Source organism: Panthera leo, chromosome F3 (assembly GCF_018350215.1).
Source record: "Panthera leo isolate Ple1 chromosome F3, P.leo_Ple1_pat1.1, whole genome shotgun sequence".
Classification (NCBI taxonomy): Eukaryota; Metazoa; Chordata; class Mammalia; order Carnivora; family Felidae; genus Panthera; species Panthera leo.
In genome coordinates, this window is record NC_056696.1 from 1,734,203 (window position 1) to 1,757,742 (window position 23,540).

General features: G+C 56.3%; 1 long non-coding RNA gene across 2 annotated transcripts in view; it reads left to right on the top strand.

Annotated features, from left to right (window-relative positions):
• The window catches only part of LOC122212178, a 38,619-nt gene that overhangs the window by 9,446 nt on the left and 5,633 nt on the right, over window positions 1-23,540 (top strand). The window contains exon 3 of one of the 2 annotated variants that reach the window (XR_006199047.1): window positions 16,535-16,781. The exons of the other annotated variant lie outside the window; for it this stretch is intronic. This is a non-coding gene — a long non-coding RNA (uncharacterized LOC122212178). Of the gene's footprint in view, window positions 1-16,534; window positions 16,782-23,540 lie in introns of those variants that run through there. 2 annotated transcript variants of the gene reach the window in all.

Below are 23,540 nucleotides of genomic sequence, written 5' to 3' on the forward strand. Positions count from 1 at the left end.
AGCTGACGGTTAGAGACGAGGGTGGAAGGAGCGTTTTTCCTCACATACCTGCTTAAGACAGAACCTTCACCGCAGTTCAGTCTGCTCCCTCAGTCCCAGGAAGTCGATGTCTGTTTTGCCAATCTCAGTTCGATCATCGACCTTCACCGAGTCACCCGTTTCCATGCTGGAAGGTCCTGGAAGTCCTGACCAAGCCTGGTGGCCCGGACTGGACGGATGTCCGTGGCCGCACTGGCGGGGAGCACTCGTGAGTGGGCTCACTGCGGTGTCGCTGGTCGGGAGCCCCTGCTCCGGGGTTATTGCATCTCGTTTTGAGGTTATTTCCAGAAGTTTCAGTTTCATGCCTGAGTTTATAGCAGAGGCTGTTAGGCGCGTGGAAGATAAAAGCAGACGCCGTCCGTTGATGGCAAGACTGAGTGACTTTGGCTCCGTTGATGGCAAGACTGAGTGACTTTGGCTCCTTTGTTGTAACGTCCAGCAGGGCCAGAATGGAACCAAGGAGCAGGCTCATCACTTTACAAGGGTGTGGTCAGCGACGTCCCCGGGTAGCGAGAGCTTTTGTCCCAGGGCGCGTTGATTTCTCACCAGTGGACAAGGGCATTTCAGGATGAGAAGGAAGAGATTTTTTCCTTTCTATTTATTTATTTATTTTTAAAAGTTTATTTATTTTGAGAGAGAGCGTGCGATCACGTGGATGGGGCAGGGGACAGAGGGAGGGAGAGAGAGAGACTCCCCAGCGGGCTCTGTATCGCCGCCACAGAGCCCGACGTGGGGCTTGAACTCACGAACTGTGAGATCATGACCTGAGCCGAAGTCAAGAGTCAGTTGCTTCACCGACGAAGACACCCAGACGCCCCTATATGTGGCAATTTTGTATTTGCAGAGCATGATGATGCTTACCGTTTTGTTTTGTTTTGTTTTGGCCTTTAGAGTTGTGCTTAGCAAACCAAAAGGCCAGGGAAACCTCCCTGAGGCTCTGAAGGGTTTGACACCGAGTGTGTGTGAGTGTGGCTGTGAACACGTATGTGAGAGTGTGTGTGTGTGGTGTGTGTGTGTGCGTGTGTGGGTGGGGGCGTGTGTGAGTGTGTAGATCCGGGCTGCGTCTCTGAGGTAGTTTCCACCCGCCCCAGGGGCTCAAGGAAGGGGTGTGTGTGCTGTTGGCCAAAATACCAACGCTTCCCCATTTGGACAGAGGCGCAGGGGAGGTTGCACAGGTCCCGGGACAGAACCGGCACAGAGGTGGGTCAGAGCCCGTCCTGCGCACGTGAACTGCCTGGGGAGTTGCTTACAGAGAAATCTTCTGTTTTTCTCCTTCACCTGTTAATTTTGATTGACTTCAGGGTTATTCTATTTGTTACATTTAAATATTATTGTAATGAGAAATATTGTTTTTAAACCCTTTGAAATACAGATTTGCCTCAACTTAAAAGAAGTTCATTGTGGAAAGATTCAGAATAACAGCACAGTGGAATAAATGTTCAACTTTTAACATAAGATTTATTGCAGAATTCTCTTTCTTTCTCTCTTTCTGTTTATTTATTCAAGTAATCTCTATACCCAACGCGGGGTTCAAACTCATGACCCCGAGATCAAGAATCGCATGTTCTAACAACTGAGCCAGCCACGCACTCAGAATTCTTTTAATTCATATTTTTAGTTTTAAAAACATCAATCCAGAAAGTTTGGAAAGTAGAATGAGAAGTAGATTACCCAGGGCGCCTGGGTGACTCAGTCAGTTGAGCGTCCGACTTGAGCTCAGGTCACGATCTCCTGGTTCGTGAGTTCGAGCCCCACGTCAGGCTCTGTGATGACAGCGCGGAGCCAGGAACCTGCTTCGGATTCTGTCTCTCCTTCTCTCTCTCTGTCCTTCCCCCACTCACACTTGGTCTCTTTCTCAAAAATAAAATAAACATTAAAAAAAAAATTACCCATATTCCATCATCCTAATGTATTATCAATTTTGGTAAATTCTATTCCAGAATTTTATCAGATGTACATCTATGTTATTTGAAACCTTTATCCATAAGTGCACACACAGGTTTGATTGTGACTCTTTCCTCCTAACACCGACTCTAAGCATTTTTCCATCTGTGTAGTCGTCGTTTCGCTATTTGAAGCTCCCTCAGTGCCTTTCAAACGTGGGACTGTTTACAAAGACCTAACTGCACACAGGTTTTCGGCAACACGGCCGTGGTGTTGGAAGCACAGACAGGCTGCACCGAAGCCAGATCGGGGTTGGTGACGGGAGGCACACGCTGGGAAACCAGTGCACCTTTTCATCCAGGAAAGTGATCCAGTAATTTCTGAGTTTCTCAACCAGGTGTCCAGGCGACCTAGAAGGTGTGTCCCACATGACTTGTTTCGCTCATGGTAAAAACGGTGTCATTTGCGGATGACGGGTTCGTCTCGAGTATCGGAGATACAACTCGGGTCCTTCTCTTTGCCTGGTGGCCCAGCAGTGGCGCAGGGGAGGCACTCTCTGTCCCCAGCCCCGAGACCCCATGCCCTCCCCCGAGTCTGCTCACGGGCCCAGGCGCCTCTGTCTACACCACTCTGTCCCGGAGCCATCGCTGCGTAAGTCGTCTGTGACCGACTGCAGAGTTTTCACAGACGGTGCACTTGAACACGTCGATCTGATCTGAGGTGGCTCTTCAAAGTAACAGCAAGGTCCGGAATCAAGTCTCCAGACTCTCCGTCTTAGAAGCCACCGGGGCCCGTGTCTGAACCGGTCTCATCCCCTGGGCTGGGCCAAAAACCGTGATAATGTAATTTCCGAGTATTGTACCTGCAGTGTTGGTATTTCACGCCCTCTGGATAGAATGGACCGCAAGGACTTGGAAAAATTAAATCTCATATCATTTTCATACAGAATCTCAAAAATCACCAAGTCCTTTTGTTAGAAAAAAATTTTTTAACGTTTATTTATTTTTGAGAGAGAGAGAGACACAAAGTGTGACCAGGGGAGGGGCAGAGAGAGCGGGAGACACAGAATCCGAAGCGGGCTCCGGGCTCTGAGCTGTCAGCCCAGAGCCTGATGCGGAGCTCAAGCTCACGCACTGGGAGATTGTGACCCAGCTGAAGTCAGACGCTTAACCGACTGAGCCACCCGGATGCCCCAAAAATCACCACGCCCTTGAAATGCCGCGTAGTCCCAGGGATGAGAAGGAACGGAATGTGCACATCTCCCCGGCACCCAGCTGTCCCTGTGTGTCCCCGTGTCCTCCCCTCGCCTGGCAGCATGGGGCCTCCTCCAGCCTGCCTTCTGGAAGCAGGAAGGCGGGCAGGGAGAGTAGACCAAAGGTAGGAACCGGTTTATCAAGTCCTCTGCCTGCCGGGCCTGTGCCTGAAGCCACATTTCTCGCAAACCTTGTTCCTCGGTCACAGTAAGGCGGAAGCGGGCCCAGGGATGAACGAAGGACCCACAGGCTCCTGCTGCCGCAGTTTTCAGGTTCTTCTCGCCGCCGCTCCGTCCCCGCGAGCTCTTGGGGCTTTTTCCTCATTATCATGGGAAGAAGTGTTTTCAGTGACTGCACGGCGGTGGTTGTTAGCCAGACTTTCTTGTGCTGATCGTTTCACAATATACACAAATATTGAGTCACCGTGTCTGCAGGTTAGACCTCAATAAATAAGTGCGTCGGTGAAAACAAAGAGACAAAACCAAGCTCCTTGGCTGGTCAGGTCGGTGCCAGGTTGTGCCGCCGCTGAGGGTCCCGGGAGACACGGGGGGGTCTGCGGACACTGTTGAGGGGGTCACCCTGCGCGTGCATGGCCACGACAGCAGCAAGTGTGCCCCAGAAGCTGGGTCCACGCGGCCAGGAGGGCACAGTGGGGAGGCGGTGTGGCCGGCGGCTGAGGGGTCCTCCCTGGGGCGGGGGCCCTGAGCCCCCAGGAGCGGTGGGGCTCCCAGTGCGGGAGGAGAGGGCTTGGGAAGTCGCTGAGCGCAGGGAGGGCAGGATGCGGCACGTGCCAAGTCCCTGGGGCGAGAGGAGCAGAGATAAAGGAGGTGAAGAGGGGCCAGTGAGTTTGGAGGACGGAGGGGATGGGGGAGAAGGGGAACTGTAGTTCGAAATTACAAGTTTAAGATGTCTGTGAGATGCCCGAGGTGGGAGGCCTACCCACAGGGCTGAGCTCCTGTCTCCTGGAGCGTAGCCCGGGGAGTGGGAGAGTCCCCGAGGCCTCTGGGACAGGGGTCGGGGGCTCTCTGAGCTCCTGCGACACAGCCGGCCCCCAGGCAGCTGCCTTCCCTTCTCGGTACGTCGGAGTTTGTGTTTTCGCCTCCTCTGGGGTCAGGCCCGTCATGGAGGCTGCGAGGCCATCTGTGTGCCGCCCGGACACGGAATCGGGGACCCCTGGTGGCTGGGCGACACAGTGAACCCGCTGCCACCTGCTGACCGTGGATTTTTGTGTTACGTGATGATGTCTGGAGTTTTGCTAAGTCTAGGAATTAATCAATTTGCCGTGGCGTATCCTGGTACTTTGGGTCAGAGACCTGGGTCGGATGTACGCGTGGGGTCCCGTCCCCCTGGTCTCTTAGTTTGGGTCAGAAGACCTGGGTCAGAGGTACGTGTGGGGTCCCTTCCCCCTCGTCTCTGGCATCAGGAGGGGCTGCATTTCCCGGGATGCGGTGCAGGTGACCATGCAGGTGACAGGCCCACGCGTGAACTTACGTGTCCGGGTCTGGGCGTGGCTTGGAGCCCCTGCGTTTTGTCCCTGCAGAAGCCGCGGGGCTTGCTGTGTGCAGAGGCCCCTCGGGAGGCTCTTGGAATCAGGAGGAACCCCGAACTGCCTCACAGCAGACGGTGAGGGACTTCCCCAGGGTGGGCCCTGCAGCCAGGCCCGGTCCTGGGCCGGACTGAGAAGTGCTGGACGCCGTGCCTGTCCCCTGCCCGCCTCTCCCCGCCTGGTCGTGTTTGGCCGCGTGCCTTCCATCCGCCGCCCCCGTGAGGAGTGTTTTCCACAGTGAGCTCATCACGTTACACACTGGGGTGTGAGCGGCCCGTTTAAGCTGCATTCGTGCCTTAAAGGAAGACCGAGAAAACTCAGAGGGAGGACTCTTCAGCCGTGTGGAGGGCGGGCGGGGGGGGGGCTGTTTGGAAGCAGGGGTGCCTTCCTGGGCATCCCTGGAACAGTCCTGATTCAGGCCCCATCTGGTCCCCGGATCTCAAGGCCAGCCTGTTCTTGCTGCTGCCAGGCCTGTGCCTCCCGGGACAGAGACTCAGGAACGCGGCCCGCCCGCCCTGCTCCCGGGAGCCCGCTAAGCTGGGGCCGCGGCAGCCCCGGCGGGGGCAGCGCCCACAGTGGCCGGTGCTGGTGGCAGGGGCGTTGTTAGCCACACTCGTGAATCACTGCCGGGCTGGGCTCTCTGCTGTGACTCAGCCTGAAACTTTGTTCTGCTAACAGGAAGCCAGCGGGCAGTGCAGTCAAAGCTTGTGGGAAACTCTCTGGATTGGAAACCCCTGGGTGTTTTCAAGCTTCTGTTTCTACAACAAAAAGGGAAATGATCAGATAGCGGCTCCCCGTCTCCTTCGATGCAGAGGGACTACACTGGCAGGGGGCTGTCGTGAGCCGGGCTCCTGGGTCTCGTGATGTGCAAAAGCTGTATAGGAGTTTCCACAAACAGGAAGCCGGCAAGGAGCGCGATGGGAATCGTGTAGATTAAACAGCGGGTCTGGAACGCGGGTGGCAGTCTGCCCGTGGGAAGCTCTGGGGACTGAGGATGGGCGCGGCCAGGTCGGGGAGCACTGCGCGGCCAGGAAGAGGCTGCGAGGCAGGGGGGCGGGGTGTGGAGCCCCGGGCCGTGCCAGAGCAGTGGGCCAGCCAGGGCTGTCTGTGGACGCAGGGACAGGAGATGTAGGTGTTCATATTCCTCGTGGACGTGGGGACAGAGCCACGTGAGCCCTGGAGGCCTCTGGCCATCCCCAGGGGCCGGGAGGCTGGAGCTCACTGGCAGCTGCCGTGGCAGGTGCTCCCGGTGGACATCTGGGAGCACCATGACTTAGATCAGTGGCTCGCAAACTTTTGGGAGTGGGGACACCTTGTTATAGCCTGTTTTGGGGTGTATTCTTGTCCCCACTGTTTCTTTTTAATCTTTAAAAAAAATGTGTATTTATTTTGAGAGAGGGAAAGCAAGCAGGGGGAGGGGCAGAGAGAGAGGGACAGAGAGAGAGAATCCGAAGCAGGCTCCAGGCTCCGTGCTATCAGTGCAGAGCCCGACGCAGGGCTCGAACTCACCATCCGTGAGATCATGACCTGAGCCAAAATCAAGAGTAGGATGCTTAACCGACTGAGCCCCCCAGGTGTCCCTTCTTTCCACTCTTTAAAGTATTGTTAGTTGGGAGCGCCTGGGGGGCCCAGTCGATTAAGTGTCCGACTTGGGTTCAGGTCATGATCTCGCGGTTCGTGAGTTCGAGCCCCACGTCAGACTCTGTGCTGACAGCTCGGAGCCTGGAGCCTGCTTCGGATTCCGTGTCTCCCTCTCTCTTTATGTCCCTCCCCCACTTGTACACTCACTCTCTCTCTCCCTCTCTAAAATAAATATTAAAAAAAGTTTTTTGAAGTATTGTTAGTTAAAAAAAGTAGATTAAAATTAACTTTGTTTTAGATTTCCAAATAAAAAGCTTCTGTCTTTTTGAAACTCCTAAGACAGCTGGATAGCCTTCGGAGTTATTGCGATATTAGGATTTGGAGCCTCTCAGCTGTGGGCTGTTTGCTCTTAGGGGGTGAAGGAAAGGCCTTCAGCGCTGATAACAGGAGACGCTGTGCAGAAGTGACTGCCTGCTCGCCAACGCCCCCTCTCCCCACGACGTCGACATCTGGGGATATTTGATAAAATGTCCTTTCCCATACCCGTTACTAATCACATTTTTTATTTATTTATTTTTTTTCTTCTAATCTCCCTTCCCTCCAGTCTGCCACTCATCCTGCCATGAGAGCTAATTTCCGAAAAACAGATTCCATTACGCCACCTCCTTCCTCAACAATTTTCAGCGAGTCTCCCCGCTGCCTATATGAAGTCTGGCACCCTAGCATGGAACAAGGAAAGCCTCTCGTGGCTTAATCCTCAAACCTTTCTAGTTTCAATGTCTTTTACATCCCTCTCTGCACCCGCAGTCCTGCTATACATGAGCATCAAGCAACTGGAAAGCTGAGCTCAAACTGCTTATCTGAGACAGGGATTTATTTGCTCCTGGGGCTTAAAAAAAAAAAAGTCCATTATAGCATGAGCTTCAGGCAAGGCTTGATCTAGCAGCTGAGCAATTTCCCCAAGGACTCCATTTCTCTCTGTCTGATTTTCATGGTCCCAAGATGGTTGCCAGCAACCTTTGGCCTTTGTGTTTCTTTGTTCTCATCTCTAAAGAACAGGAGAATGCGTTGGCACCGCATTCCTAACCCACCTTCATTCTGACTAGGTTTATTTACGTCCATGTTTACCCTGCAGCCATCCCTGTGGCCAGTGGGACGTGCTGACTGGTTACCTGCTGCAGGGGTTTCCGAGGCCAGCCGCAATCCCAGGCTGTCACTGTACTTCTGACTGACTGGCTACACCTCGGGGTTCCCACGACTCCCTCCTGGGTTGGATAATTTGCTAAAATGTTTCACAGAATTCAGGGAAGCGCTTACACCTACCAGCTTATTGCAAAAGATACAGATAAAGGATACAGATGAAGGGGCGCCTAGGGCGAGGTCCAGAAGGGTCCATGGAGCTGGAGTGCAGCAGCCTCCTGGCACGCGGACGTGTTCACCAGCCTGGAGGCTCTCAGAACCCTGAACTTTAGGGATTTTCTTTCTTTTTCTTTTCTTTTTTTCTTAACATTTATTTATTTTTGAGAGAGAGCGCGCGCACAAAAGTGGGGGAGGGGTGAAAGTTCCAAGCTTCTAGACATGGTCTAGACTCTTTGGTGCCCCCAGGACCCACCCCTCCACCGCACTGAGAGTCACCTCATTAGAACCAAAGACACTACCACCCGGGAAATTCTGAGGAATTTAGGAGTTCTGTGTCAGGAACTGTGGTCAAAGACAAAATATTAGTAGGAATGGGGGGCAGAGACCAATAAACATATACATATATATATTCTTACAATTTTGTAGCATTATATCCATTATTTCTCTGAGTCCTTAATTCAACAGAAAGAACCTTGAGTTAGAGAGTTGTTTTTTTTTAAACATTTATTTATTTTTGAGAGATAAAGCGTGAGCAGGGGAGGGGCAGAGAGAGAGGGAGGGAGACCCAGAATACGAAGCAGTTCCAGGCCTCCAGGCTCTGAGCTGTCAGTACAGAGCCCCATGTGGGGCTTGAACTCACAAACCACAAGATCGTGACCTGAGCTGAAACCAGGAGTCAGACGCTCAACCGACTGAGCCCCCAGGTGCCCTGAGCTAAGAAGGATTCTGACTGTGCTCAGTGTAGAGGCTTGAGTGTTGAATAAATGGTTGCCAGTAATAGTAATATCTTTACCGAGAGCTTTCTGCGTGCATGGCTCTTTGTTAAGGTCTCTTCCCACAAAATCTGACTTAACCCCCTTCCTCTGGCCTTGTAGCCAGCAGGCAGTGTGGACTGGAACCCGGGCGCTCCTGCCCCTCGGCTCATGTTCTTCTGCACACTCGAGTTTCATACAGAGATTTATGTGCCCAGAGTCACTTCCCTGGATGCCGAGTCCGGCAGAGGTGACAGGGAGGGTGGGGGGGGGGCAGAGGAGCCTGACGCTCCCCCCAAAACCTCACGGATGGTGTTGAGGAAGGTGGGGTGGGCAGGTGAGCGGAGGACCCTCAGGGCCCCGTGCAGGGTGGTTTGCGGGGCAAGGGTCTCCCTCCAGGACGCCGCTTGTGGGCAGGGTCCAGGCGCGGCGGAGTATGGCGGGCAGAGAGCGAGCCCCTTGTCTCTCGGGGTCCTCAGAAACTGGGGGGTTCAAGCGATTCTCTGGCCCCACAAAAGAGAGACACCTGCCAGGATGAGGTGGCTAGAGATTACGTGTGAGGAGGTGGTGGGTCACTCCTTGTAGCGGGTCCACATGGCCCACGGGGAGCAAGGGGAGAGGGGCCTCCTTTGGTCCCTGCAAACAGCCACCCCTCTGGAGGCTCTCAGCCCCACCCCACATCCCTGCTTCCCGGGACTCCCGGCTTCGGGAGAGCAGAGGGCGGATCCTCTCTCCTGGTCAAGGCACCCTTGGGGAGGGGGATGCTGTTCTAGCAGGAAGAGGAGGGGAGTGGAGGGGGTCAGGTGACTGGAGACCCCATCGCTGGGCATCCCCCCGCCCCCGCACTCCCTTCTGAGCTCTACTCTTGAGCAGTCGGTTGGGAGAGACCGTTCCCCTCTGATAGTCTTTTCTGGATGTTTTCCGAAGGCATTTAAACCCTGGCAAACAGAAAGGAAAGCTTTTCTCCGTTCTCTAACCACAGAAAGGAAGCCGGGGATTTAAGACCATGAGAATGGGGAGGAACAGAGACAGGCCGGCAGGAGAAGGGGCAGGGGGCACGGTGGGCTGGGTGCTCTGGGGGAGAGCTGTGCGCAGGCACCCGGCCACTCGCGATCGTGGAGCCAGCACCCTGGGGGGGAGGATGTGAAAGAGAACGGCCTTTATTTTGTATGAGACGCCAGAGCACCGTTTAGCCCACACGCACCGAATTCTGTCTACGATGTGACTCTGAAGAAAGTTGACATGTGTTGAGCGCGGGCTGAGACAGGGGCCCCATACTTGCTCGAAAGCTCATCTTGCTTCTTTCCCGTGCTGGTCCTCCGGCCCCCAGTCCCTCTCTGTCTTTTGCTCCCCTGCTTCTTTCTTCCTGCCCCGGATCTCTGTGTCCCCCACCCTCATCCTGGACGTCTCCGGGACTGAACTTCACAGGCCGAGGCACAGGGGCCAGCCCCCCCGCCTAATCTCATCCTCACACACCCTGCCGGCTGCACACGGAGCCTGAGATTCATAAGGCAGCTGGTGACTCTCCCTGTTCACAACACAGCTGGGGCAGAGGAGATAGGGCCGCGGGCCCAGCCCTCTGGCAGAGGCCACAGCGGGGACTCTGGCTACAGTGGAGACGCAGGCCTGGCCCAGTGGGGACACACACAGGCCCAGCGGGGTCACACACACGGGCCCAGCGGGGTCACACACACGGGCCCAGCGGGGTCACACACACGGGCCCAGCGGGGACACACACACGTCCCCAGCGGGGACACACACACGGGCCCAGCGGGGACACACACACACGGGCCCAGCGGGGACACACACACGGGCCCAGCGGGGACACACACACACGGGCCCAGCGGGGACACACACACGGGCCCAGCGGGGACACACACACGGGCCCAGCGGGGACACACACACGGGCCCAGCGGGGACACACACACACGGGCCCAGCGGGGACACACACACGGGCCCAGCGGGGACACACACACGGCCCCAGCGGGGACACACACACGGGCCCAGCGGGGACACACACACGGGCCCAGCGGGGACACACACGGGCCCAGCGGGGACACACACACATCCCCAGCGGGGATACACACAAGCCCAGCGGGGACACACACGGGCCCAGCGGGGACACACACGGGCCCAGCGGGGACACACACACATCCCCAGCGGGGACACACACACGGGCCCAGCGGGGACACACACGGGCCCAGCGGGGACACACACGGGCCCAGCGGGGACACACACACGGCCCCAGCGGGGACACACAGACGGCCCCAGCGGGGACACACACACGGGCCCAGCGGGGACACACACATCCCCAGCGGGGACACACACACGGCCCCAGCGGGGACACACACGGGCCCAGCGGGGACACACACACGGGCTCAGTGGGGACACACACACAGCCCCAGCGGGGACACATATAGGCCCAGCGGGGACACACACGGGCCCAGCAGGGACACACACATGGGCCCAGTGGGGACACACACACGGGCCCAGCGGGGACACACACACGGGCCCAGCGGGGACACACACACGGGCTCAGCGGGGACACACACACGGCCCCAGCGGGGACACACACACAGTGGCCCTCGCTGGGGGCGGGTGGGCATGAGGAGTGGGTGTCACAAAGCCCAGCTGGTTGTGAGTGGAGCAAACTTACACTCAAATTACTTGCTGTCCCTCGGACTCTGTCTTCATCTCAAGAATGCAAATAATACTGGTCCTGCTGAATAAATAGGTAGTTTTGAGGACCGTGCAGTTGAGCGGTGCCCTCCACACTTAGGTCTGGGGTCCAAGCCCTCCATGGCCGCAGGTCAGCCAACCCTGGCACCTGCCGGTCCAGGTCGCGTTTCTCCTTCGGGGCTCGGCTCCCCCGAGAAGGCTGGGCCACGGCCCCGGCTAGCCCTCAGTCTCTGCCCGACTTCCCGAGACATGACCGTCACCGGCCGGCACACGCCCGTGTTCACAGATCCGGATCGTGGGAGTCCAAACCCAAGCCTGGAAGCAGGTGCTTCAGCGGGTCGCTGAGGGCATCGAACGAGACCCACCCCCGAAGCAGTCAGCATACTTGGCTCGCCGTCCGTGCTCGGTCGAGGTTTGGGAAGACTTCTGTGCTGCTCAGCGTCTAACAGGATCGTTTGCTCCCCGTCTCGGGCGTGAGCTCTTTAAAAGCCAGCCGTGTCTTCTGTTCTCTCGCTAGATCACCAGTTGTGGCTTTCGTGTGTGGGGTGATCCATAAACACCTTGACGCCCCCCCCCACCCCCATTTTGGCTAACTTGTGTCTCACAGCTGCAAGAACATCAGATTCCTGCAGCAGGTGTAAGTATCCCTGTTTCACCGACAAGAAAACGAGGGCCCGGAGGGACTTTGTGGCGGGACCGAGGTTTCGCGGCTCTCAGACTGACGCTATGGCCTTGTTTGTGCCGTGCGGCACAGTCTCGATAGAACAGATTCTAAGCCTTAATCATATTTCCTGGTTATATCGATACCGTACAGACTCTCGGTGTTCAACAAAACCAGCAAACTGTTGATTGATTATAAAAAGTCTGGAGGTGCAGGGGTGCCTGGGGGGCTCAGTCGGTTGGATGTCCGACTTTGGCCCAGATCACGATCTCACGGTCCGTGAGTTCGAGCCCCGCGTCGGGCTCTGGGCTGGCAGCTCGGAGCCTGGAGCCCGCTTCAGGTTCTGTGTCTCCCTCTCTCTCTGCCCCTCCCCTGCTCTCTCTCTCTCTCAAAAATGAATAAAAGATTCATCAGCAACCCGGAGGTGCAGGGTGTGTGAATGGTGCCAGAGCTTTAACTGAAAGCAGTAATGTGCTCCCTGTTGTGCTACAGGTTTGGTTTTCTCCCGAATCGATGGGCTTGCAGGCTTAGTCGCATTTGCCACTTTGAAAGCACGCGCTTTCTCCTGTGTGCCCCAGCCACCCCGAGTCACAAAGATTTTGGTGCCCAAGGTCCTCGGGCAGTTTTCTGACTTTCAGGAATGTTGGATCATGGAATTGTGACCACTGGCGATCTTTTGGGAACGAATCTTTGGGGACTAGCGCATGTCTTGGGAACGAAATTCCTTCGTGACGGGGGGGGGGGGGGGGGGGGGGCGGGCGTCACACAAAACCCAGCGGGGAAGTGGCGCTGTGGTGACTCAGCAGGACGCGGCGTCTGCCCCTCGTCCGAGAATGGTGGCGCGTGCGGCCCTGCGGGCAGAGCTCCGGCGCTGGCATGTCCCATCTTCACCGTCTCTGCTCCTTCCCCTTCGGGCTCGGCTCTCCCTGCGACACTCCCCTCCCGGCCTCCGCAGCAAAGGTCCTGTGGCAGCCAGGACTGTGCTGTTTGCTCATGGGCCCAGCCGTGGGGGAGCTAGTGGGCTCGGGCTGTGGGGGCGGGTCCGTGACGACAGCCCGCCTCACCCCTACTTCCAAGGCCTTCCCTGTTCAGGGAAGCGGGGGAGCCCCAGGGCAACCCACAAGCCCCCAGGTCTCTAGCAGCCGCCTGTGGGACGAGGAAATGGTCGTTTTTACATTAGACCCTTTCTCTGCTGGAATGTTACGCGCGTTTGGCAATCGGGCCGTGGCGGTGCGGGACTCTCAGCACCTGCGTGAGAAGTCCTCGTGTTCGCAAAACAGTGAATGCGCCGGTTCTCAAAACATGAGAGGCTAAATCAGGAGAATCGTAGCCACCCAGAAAAGAGGCCAGGCGTTAGCGTCGTCACAGGAGGGGGTCCAGGCAGGTTGGGTTCAAGTATGGACTCTGTCACTTAATAGCACTGTGACTCTGGCCAGATAAGTACCCTTTCTGTGCCTCCCTTTTCTCGTCTCTCAATGAGGAGAACAAGAGTAACTGCCTTCTGGGTTTATAAGAGCATTAAATTAAATGAATATCGTTATCTTATTTTATTTTTTTAAATGTTTTATTTATTTTTGAGAGAGAGAGGCAGAGTATGAGCGGGGGAGGGGCAGAGAGAGAGAGGGAGAGAGACAGAATCCATGAAGCAGGCTCCAGGCTCTGAGCTGTCAGCCCAGAGCCCGACATGGGACTCAAACCTGTGAACCACGAGATCATGACCTGAGCTGAAGTCGGATGCCTAACCAACTGGGCCACCCAGGCGCCCCAAACTAAATGAGTGTCTTAAAAGTGATTAAAATAGTGCCTAACGTGTAATAAATTCTGTACCAGGGTTTGCTGAATATGCATGCGTATTTAGAAGCTTTCTCCGATGTGTACATCCCCATGATGTTGGATACAACAGCCAGATTTGTCAACTAGGGCCCATCATTAAGCCAAAAGGCTTTGAGTATACCACAGCATACTGCAGTATGGAAAGCTCACCTCCACTCCTGCTCTTTCCTCGAGGTTGTCTGCAAGAAATGGGTGCCTGGCATCGCGTCTCCCCGTTGGATTCTTGCCGAGGTGCAGACGCCCACAGGCTTCCCAGACTGAGGGGAGCCATTGGTGTTTCCACCTTGAATTGAGGCAGGTCTTTAAACGGGCTGTGTGCGCTCGTCTTTGGAGAATGCTTGCCCTGTGTGGGCCCTGTGATGAGAGGAAGAAGGCCCACACCCAGCCCCTGCTGGGAGCACTCTCTCTGGGCCACACACACGTTGGATGCCCGTGGGCCTGGGGTCAGGCGTTTCTGGACAACCGGCGTCGAGTCCTAGGCTTTTCTCTCTGGAAGGAAAGTCCGTCTCCCTGCGTGTGAGGAGGGCCGTCTGCCCCCCAGAGCGGCGGCTGAGAGGCGTTTCCATCGTCGGTCCTCACGTCCCTTCACGCGTGAGCACTGTGAGAGCCCGGCCTGACACGCGTCGGCAGTGGCGGGTTTTACAAAACGGAAGCTAGACGGTTTGAGACAAAGCACACCGTCCTCCCTTTGCCCGAAACACACGCTTCTCCTTCCTTCCCGGGTCTCCAGATACGTTTCTTCTAGACGGTGGTCATTAAAGCCAGACGCGGGCCTCTGCAGACTCGTGGGAGGGCGCAGCTCGGACGTGGGGGTGCGGATGCTTCGGGCCCTGGAAGGAGCGGGCTTTCCCGGCAGAGACGGAGGTGCTCGCACAGGTGGATCTCGTGCTGTGTGTGTCTGTCCTGATTTGCGAGATGTGAGCTTCGGTGTCAGGGTCAGGAGGTGGCCGGCGTTCTGTGGTGCGGCCCGAGGGCCCCTCGGGATGCTCCGTGCAGGGACTGTGTGGGAGGGAGGGACTGAGAGCTCCGAGCGCCCTCACTTCGGGGGACACAGGGGACCAGGTTTCTTTCCTGAGCACAGCTGGGATCAGATCTCCTTGCGAGCCGTCCGCCAGTCCGCATCGCTAATGGTACGAAATATGCCAATGTCCCCTTACTTCGGCATCCCTCAAAGCGTGGCTCAGTCCAGCCTCCGTTTCTCCTGCGGAGGCAGGCTTCCCTCGCTGTCCGAAGGCAGAGCGTTCTTCCGGAAACTTCCGTAAGCTGAAGTGGCGTAAATGGAAGAAGCAGGTACCTCTCATTTATATGGAAGGCATCGGAGCATTCCCACCCCCAAGAAATAGCACGCCAGGCTTTTCTGGTACCGTCGGGCACATCTGGCCGACGGCTGCACAAAACTGATGCTCAGAGACGCCCGCCGTGGGGAGGCCTCCTGGGGATGTCGCGTGGGGCCCGGGGAAGGAGCCGGGCGGGCGCCGTCGCTGCCCCCTAACGGCCGCTGTTTCACTTTCTCTCATAAAAGTGAAAAGCTGCTTCGGGTTTCTCCTGCTTAGCGAGACCGGGTGCTAAGGAAGGTCTTTCGAAGAGGCAGAGCGCACCACACAGACTTCTGGGAAGCAGGGTACGCGCCCCTGGCATATTCTGTGAACGGGCGGCACAGGGTCAGACACCGGAGCTGAGGCCCGGGGCACCCGCGTGCGTGGGGGGCCAGTCTCTGCTGGTCCCTGCCGGCCACTGGGGGTCCCTGCCGGTGTCGGCTGTGACGCCGTGACCCTGTCCCGGACAGCGGCCAGAGCAGCAGTCACGCCACCGCCCACGGAGGTCCTTCACGGCTCCCCCTCGGCTGCGGGACCACCCGGAAGCCCTGGGCTCTGGGGGGAGGAGGCTCTGGGCCCCGCAGTCTCGACGCCGGGGTCACCGTGGTGCTTTTGCGCGGCCCCCGAGAGCGGCGCCCCCAGGGCTTCGATGCACCGTGCAGGTGCCTCCCACATCCTCCCCGGGGAAGGGGCCCCGGAGAAGGGGCGGCCGTCCAGAAGGCTCTCTGCCTCGGTGGGCCTGTGGGAGACGTGGAGGGGCTTGCGGCCTCGTGGCTCCAGTCCTGTTCCCGCGGCCCCCGCAGCTTGGAGCCCCCGCTCTGCTACCCGTGCCTCTCCCCGCCGCCTGTCCCAGCTTCATGGGATTCCCTCTCCGGACTGGCCTCGGGGGGGGGGGGGGGGGTCTGCGGTGCTCCCCGAGGACCCGCCCCAGGGGCTGCCCTACTTCTGGGAAAGGGGGACAGGCTGCCGCCTGCAGGGGTGTAGACCCGCCTCCGGCAGGTGGGGGGACCTAGGGTTTTCCCCGGGGTCAGATCAGGGCTCTCGGATTGTTGCAGGTGGCCGTCTGGAGCCCTGGAGGCCCGTCAGGGGGCCAGGACTTGAGGCGAGGAGCCAGGGGGAGCAGACACCCCGCTGGTGTCTCGGGGACCGCCAGCCCTCGTGCCTCGGAGTCGAGTGGGCAGGTTAGTGTTGCCGCGAAGAGGTGGGTTTGCTGCGGCTCTGAAGGGGCTTCTGGAGCGGCTGTTCACCCCTGTCCCTGCTCCCCCCGGGCCCTGTCTGCCGAGAGGGGACAGAGGACGGATGACCAGTGCTTGAAAAGGCCTGGCTGAACATGTAAAATAAAAGGCAGAGAGGATGTGGTTTGGGTTGTCCCCGAAAAAGGTCTCTATTTATATGTGGAAGGATATTTTCAGATGGGGCTTCTTGTGGAGGCGGTGGCTGTCCTCTGCCCGAGCTGCCCCCACAGGGCCCGTGGTGGATGCGTCACCCCTGCGGTCGGGTGGGCCGTTTGTCGGGTTTCTAGACCCGCGGCCCCCCCTCCCCCCCCGCTGCCCCCACCACGGCTGCAGGGTTAGACCAGATGCTTCACCTTGCCCAGGACCCTATTTAACGAGTGCCTCTCCGCCTTTTAGGAGGTGACAGGAGGTGCCGTTAACTCCTGTCTGTGACATGCTCAGAGGTCCCCAGATGAAAGTGCTGTATTTTCTCCATGAGGAGAAACCTGTTTTCACAGCCACCTGTGATCAGCGAGCCGGTAGACCAGCCTTCAGGACTTCGTGTTCAGATCCTCGGAGGATGCTTTCTTCCTTCAGCGTCTTTTCCTTCTTCTTCAAAAATACTGTTTAGCAGGGGCGCCTGGGGACCTCAGTCATTGGTTGAGCGTCCAACTTTGGCTCAGGTCATGATCTCACGGCTCCCAAGTTCGGGCCCCACATCGGGCTCTGTGCTGACAGCTCGGAGCCTGGAGCCCGCAGCCCGCTTCGGATTCTGTGTCTCCCTCTCTCTACCCCCCCACCTTGTTCATGCTGTCTCTCTTTCTCTCTCTCAAAAATAAATAAACATTTAAAAATAATTAAAAATACTTAGGAAATTTTTTTTTAAGTTTTTAAAAAATTTTAAGTGTTTATTCATTTTTGAGAGAGAGAGAGACAGAACCTGAAGCAGGCTCCAGGCTCTGAGCTGTCAGCACAGTCTCACGCAGGGCTTGAACCCACGAGCCGCGAGATCATAACCTGAGCTGAAGTCAGATGTTTAACTGACTGAGACCCCCAGGCACCCCAAAACTTTGTTTTCAAAATACAGGAAGTTGGGGCGCTTGGGTGGCTCAGTCGGTTGAGCGTCCGACTTCGGCTCAGGTCACGATCTCACAGTTCGTGAGTTCAAGCCCCCCACGTCAGGCTCTGTGCCGACAGCTCGGAGCCTGGAGCCTGCTTCCGATTCTGTGTCTCCCTCTCTCCCTGCCCCTCCCCTGCTCATGCTCTCTCCCTGTCTCAAAAATAAATAAAACATTAAAAAAAATTAAAAAAAAAAAATACAGGAAGTAAAACATTTGTGCGCCCCCATCGCAGCCCTTCCCTTCTCTAGCCCCCGAGGTGACACCGTCATGGCTGTGTGCTCCGTGCCGTCGCGTCCCCCCTGCGCACAACAGAACCAAGCCCCGGAAGGATGTGGGCACGTGAAGCATGGAATTTGGGGTCCTCCGGACCAGGGCTCGAGACCTGCCTCTGCCACCTGTGGCCTGTGTCCTTTGGCCTCTGAGACTCACACAGGGACACAGGGGCTGGGACAGGGAACGTGGGTCATAGTGGGCACAGGGGACACAGGACACGGGTCAGGGGGAGCGTAGGACACAGGGAGCGTAGGACACAGGACACGGCACGGGCGGGAAGGGACAGCAGGGGGCAGCAAACCCGCACGTTCCGGCCGGGAGATGGCACCTGGCTGAGTGCCGGTTTTCTCAGCCTGCTCTTCAGGAGATTTGGTCATTTCTCCTGGTCACAGTTAGACTCCCAGCTTTGTCACACAAACCACCCCCCTTTCTGGAGGACGGAACAGAAAGCGGCCCGAGGTTGTAAGGATCCACAGGAGGCTGGCGGTCCGCGCCCTGCTTCTAGGCGGTGGCACCTTGGCGGCAAAGAGCCCCTCGTTCGTCATCCTTTTTTTTTTTTTATCATCAATATCAGATTATTTATTTATTTATTTATTTATTGTTTCAAATTTTTATTTAAATTTTAGTTAGTTACCATACGGTGCAGTCTTGACTTTAGGAGTGGAACCCAGTGATTTTCATCTCTTACCTGCAACCCCCAGCGCTCGTCCCAACAAGCGCCCTCCTCAGTGCCCATCCCCCATCCAGCCCCCCCCCCCCAACCTTCCTCCACTTACCGCCTTCCTCTCCAACATTTGCACACAAATCTGCACTCTAGCTACATTATTTGCTCGGTATTTTAACCGCCACTCATATGAAACGGACACAGACAGATTTGAAAAGAAACCCACTATCATCTATGGGAATTACTATACTTCCAGTACAGACTGGGCGTTGTCGCTCAGAGCGGTGGCTTCCAGAACCTTCTGATGGCCCTCTCTTGTGTGAGTGGGCGCCCAGCAGGTGTACACCCATTTATTTGTAATTTTATACATGCATTACGGTACCAATGTATTATGCTCCTTATAAATATGCATAAAAATCCAGAAAAGACAGGTGAAGACAATGTAAACAGTATTCTTAAATGTCTTGTCAGATGCAATGTTTCGGTTACTGCCGTCAGCTAATACCTGAGGCACCGTTTATGCCTGGGATTAGGTTTCTCGTTATCAACACCGAATGTAAAGGTATCTTGCCGATGGTCTTGATAATTTGGGAAACGTTTTGGCTGCCTCGTTTCCCCCGTGATGTGGCTGACCGAGCACAGGCTTTTACTTGTTCACTCTGTGTTGCGTTGTTATTTAACCCACGTTTCCTTCTTAGAAAAAGATGGAGGCCTCTTGCCCATTTTTCAGATGATTAATTTAGTTAAAAACTAGGTCGGCTCTGTATATCCACTTCCCTAGGCCGTCGTAGGTCACGTTGTGAGATGGCCCCGGGATGGAGTCCCCACTGTCACCCGGTGTCCCGTCCCTGGAGAGCTCGATGACGGATCGCTGATGAGTGAACCAGGTGAAGGTGTGAAAGCCATTGCTTATATGAATATTAAAAGAGCCTAATTTATTTTGTATTTAATTATATAAAAATAGCTGCCGGTTCCCCGCAGCATCTGAAAGTATCTGAAAGCGTAAACCGAAGTGGCAGAGAGGAGAAACAGTTGCCATTGGTTTTTATGGGAAGTATTTTTAGCGTTTCCAGACCAAAAAAAAATAACCTGTCTTGGGCTTTTCTGACACCGTAGGGCACATCTTACTGACGGATGCACAAAACTGATGCTTAGAGGCACCTGCTGTGGGAATGCTGCGTGGGGGTCTGCGTGGTGGGGGGGAGGGAGCTGGGCGGGGGCCCGGGTGCTGTCCCTGTAATAGCCACTGAAGGCTATTTTCTCTTCACTTTCTCTCGTAAAAGTGAAAGTCCGCTTTGGATGCCTTTCAGTTAGCAAGAACAGGTGCTAATGTGGGTCTTTGATAAAGGCAAAGCGGTTTGAACTGAACTTTCAAAAACCGGGGGGCACCTGCTCTTCTTCAACTACAAACACACTACCGTTTGGCCGCATCCGTGATTTTTTTCCACGAGAATGTGAACTTTAAAAAAAAATTTATTTCGAGAGAGAGAGACAGAGAGAGAGCATGAGCAGGGGGGAGGGGCAGAGAAAGAGGGAGAGAGAGAATCCCAAGGGGCCTCTGAGCTGTCAGCGTAGAGCCCGATGTGGGGCTCGAACCCACGAACTGCGAGATAGTGACCTGAACCAAGATCAAGAGTCTGATGCTTGACGGGCTGAGCCCCCCAGCACCCCGAGGCCATGACCTTTGAGCGCAGCCGTGGCACCCTATTCATCGCTGCATTTTCAGAGCCCCGCTCAGAGCTACAAGTGGCAAATTCTTGCATCTCAAAGCAAAAGTGCTTCCGTAAAGCGTCCTGGGTCTTCCGCTGTTGGGGTCGGGTCGGGGCGCACCCTCTCCCCAGCCCCGACAGTGGGGCCTGGCACACCCTGTCTCTACAGCCGTCTCGGGGCACGTGGTCAGTGGCGTGGTCCTGCACAAAGGAGGCTGATGGGACGTGCCCGTGAGCGAGAGCACCGGCCTCTGTCACGACGCCGTAGAAAAGGCCACGTCTGCGCGAGACTTTGGAGGCTCGGGCGGAGGCGCCGTGTGTGGTGACAACGTGCGATCGTGGAGGCCGTAAGGGACCCCGTTGCAGTAGAAGACGTGGGCACGGTCACGCTGGTCTGACCGCTGGCTTTTTCCAGGTTTGCTTTTTCGGAGTCAGTTACGGCTCCTCTCGAAGACTTCAACGCAGAAGGAACCTCTGTTCTGAGCCTGCGCGGACTTGCTGCTTGGGTGTTCCAACGGTGGTATTTTTAACGATCGTTCGTTTGTAGAATCAAGGTGACATCTCTAGACAGACCGAAGATATAAAATTCTTAAATCCCGGGCGCCTGTGGAGGCTCAGTTGGTGAAGCATCCGACTCTTGGTTTCAGCTCAGGTCACGGTTTGTGGGTTCGAGCCCCACATCGGGCTCTGCGCTGACAGTAAGGAGCCTGCGGGGGGTTCTCTCTCCCTCTCTCTACCCCTCCCCTGCTTGCACTGTCTCTCTCTCAAAATAAAAAAGATAAACTAAAAAAAATAAAAGTTAATTCAAAAGTAAAATTCGTAAATCTCAAACTATAAACCATTCCTCTCTGCCTCCTGACCCTGCAAAATCAACTCAGCGTTTCCATTAATGGGCTTTACCACCGTAGGCAAAGCACAGTCCGAACTCCACGCAGCACTGAAGGTCCTGTCGCCTCGCTTAACCACGCACACCCCTTACATCCCATCACACGTCACGCATTTCGTTTATTCACTCCACAAGTAGTAATTAACCACCTACTTCTTGCTTAGCAGGCGTCAACAGGGTGAACTGTGTCCCCAGCCGTACAAGTACCTGTAAGAAACCGTACTCAAGTACCCGTGAATGTGCCCTTGTTAGGAAATGGGATCTCCGCAGGTGTAATAAAGTTGAGGTCGTACTGAATTAGGGTGGCCCGTCAGCCCAGTACCTAGTGCTCGGTCAGCCCAGGACCTGGCGCTCCGTCGGTCCATTTGCATTTAGTCATTTCACGGGATGTTAACCAAAGCAAGAGAAGTCATCCTTACTGCGGGCTCTGGCCTGGGAGTTCCGTCTCTTAGCAACCGCCCGAGGGCTCTACCCTCCCCCTCAGCTTGGCGGCCTCCACCCCATCCCTCCCCCCACAGCAGTGAAATTCAAGCCAGCGGCAGGGATGGGACATTGTTGGCTCCTTCCCGTGTAACACCCCACTGCCCTGTCCTGATTCCAGGCAGGAAGCTTTCACAACGTAAACTAGCTTGTGTGTAAGAGATCCGATCAGAGCAGGGAGCACAGGTTTACCGGGTCCTGAAACCGAATAGTCAGGCAGAAACCTGTCACGGCTGCACACGGGGGCTCAGGCGGTTTCATTCGGACCACATTTGTCCCCACCTTCAATCCTCCTTTCCTCTGGGTTAGCTTTGCTCATTCGTGCAGGCAGCCACCCCGGGCTAGCATGCATCCCGCACACACCCCGGGTGAGGCAAACACATCTCCTCCCAACATTCAGACAAGTCCTGAAACCGAGCCCCTCCCCCCAGCCTGGCTCAGATCGTGTTCCCACCCTGGGGACGGTGGAGACAGAGTCCTCCCCCAGCACCCTCCACACCCAAAGGAAAACCGGGGAGCGTCACTAGAGGGGGCACGGCGGTGGAAGGACGGGTGAGAACAAAAGTCATCTCCTAACTCAAAGGGTGTCGATCACTCGGGGCAAACAGTACGAGTCACCCACCCCGTGTCCATTCCCAGTGCTTCCTGTTCCCGGCTGATGGAATCTCAGTTTTGCTTGCTTGGCAATATGTTCGCTTTAGGGCATGAATCAAACCAAGTCAAAATTAGTAAACACGTTTCCTGTTTCCAGATTATTTAATGGATGGATTCAAAACAAGCTCTGGTCAACGAGTTAGAGGGGAAATCTGGGAAATCTGCTGTGGACGTATGGCTCGGGGAAAAATCCTCTTCCCTGAAAGGAAAGGAGGTTCATGAAGACAGTCCACACACGTGCTGTCCTGGGCTTACCTCTGGGCCAAGTATACGGGGATATGATGGGGATGTGATGGCTGGAGCTGCTGCAGCCACCTTGCGACTGTGAGGGGAGGGCCAAGAGAATAGCATAAATGCCAGCCCACTGCCCTAATGTCCCGGAGCTCCCGACCCAGCTCCAGGCCTGCCATCTCCAGGCTGCTTATCGGGAAAACCACATGCACGAAGCCAGGCTGCCTGTTTCTCACAGCTGCACACGTCCAAACTATTCCACTACAATCCACGGACACGCGGGGCCTCTCCTCACACAGCCGTGGCAAACAAGGAACCAGCAGGCCTTCAGTCAACCATGCTTTGCTGAGTTAAAACTATCCGGATGATCATCATCCGGTAGCATGCCCACACAGGACTAAATGAGGAACACAAGCCACAGATGCTCCTTCTGCCCCAGAGTGTCACTCTTTTCCCTCAGTTTCCTGGGGGTAAAATGAGGCTAGTTCTCCCGCCCGGCCTGGGTCACGGAGTGATCACAGCAACTGCATGAAAGAGGCAGGCTCCGGGGGCAGACACCAGGTCTATCTTGCATACCCGGTGCCCTGCCCTCGATAAATGTTTATTGCGGTAATGATGCATCCAGAGCGCTGAGCAAGCTGCTGCATCGCACACACAGAGAGGTGTGGAGGCTGCAGTCAGTGGCCACCCCTGGGAGGGCCCGCTCTGCTGCTGCGGCCTCCCTGGCGGCCGTGCGTGCGGCATTTCTCCTCGGCCAGCGTTCGCTCCAGAGCAGAAAGCCAAGAACGCATCTCCCATCACACAGCAATGCCCTGGCAGCGAGGCACCAGGGCCAATCCAGGGCGATGAGCAAACCCCGGCAGGGCTGAGACCAGCCCCGCCCCAGCCTAGCACAAGCTTGACGTGGGGTCCAAGCTCCTGCATCCGGGTTTTTGGGCCAGCTCGGCCACCTAAGCTCCCCCGCCTGCCGCCCCTGCACACCCCACGGGCTAAGGCCCTGAGGGCCAGGCATCCCTCCAAGATCTGCTCAGCTCGGCCCCTTCCCTCCTCAGCGACCCGGGTCCGTGGGGTTCATGGGGACCACTCTCCCCCCACCTCCATCAGCTCAGGTGAGCTGAGAGGGGGGAGGGAAACAGCTGAGACACACACACACACACACACACACACACACACGTATGTCCCACATCTGCCAATGAATATGCAGGTGCCACATCTCCAGGCCCCGTGAACCCTGCCCCTGAAACGAGCCAGCCCTGAGGAGTGGATCGAGCCATCAGGTGCACACCCAGGCCTCCTGAAAAACCCGGAGGGGGCCCAGGAAGGCCCCGCGGGGAGAACCATGTCACTGTAGCGATGTGTAGGGACAGAGGGTAGGGAAGCGCCTGCTCCGTCCGTTCGGCCATGT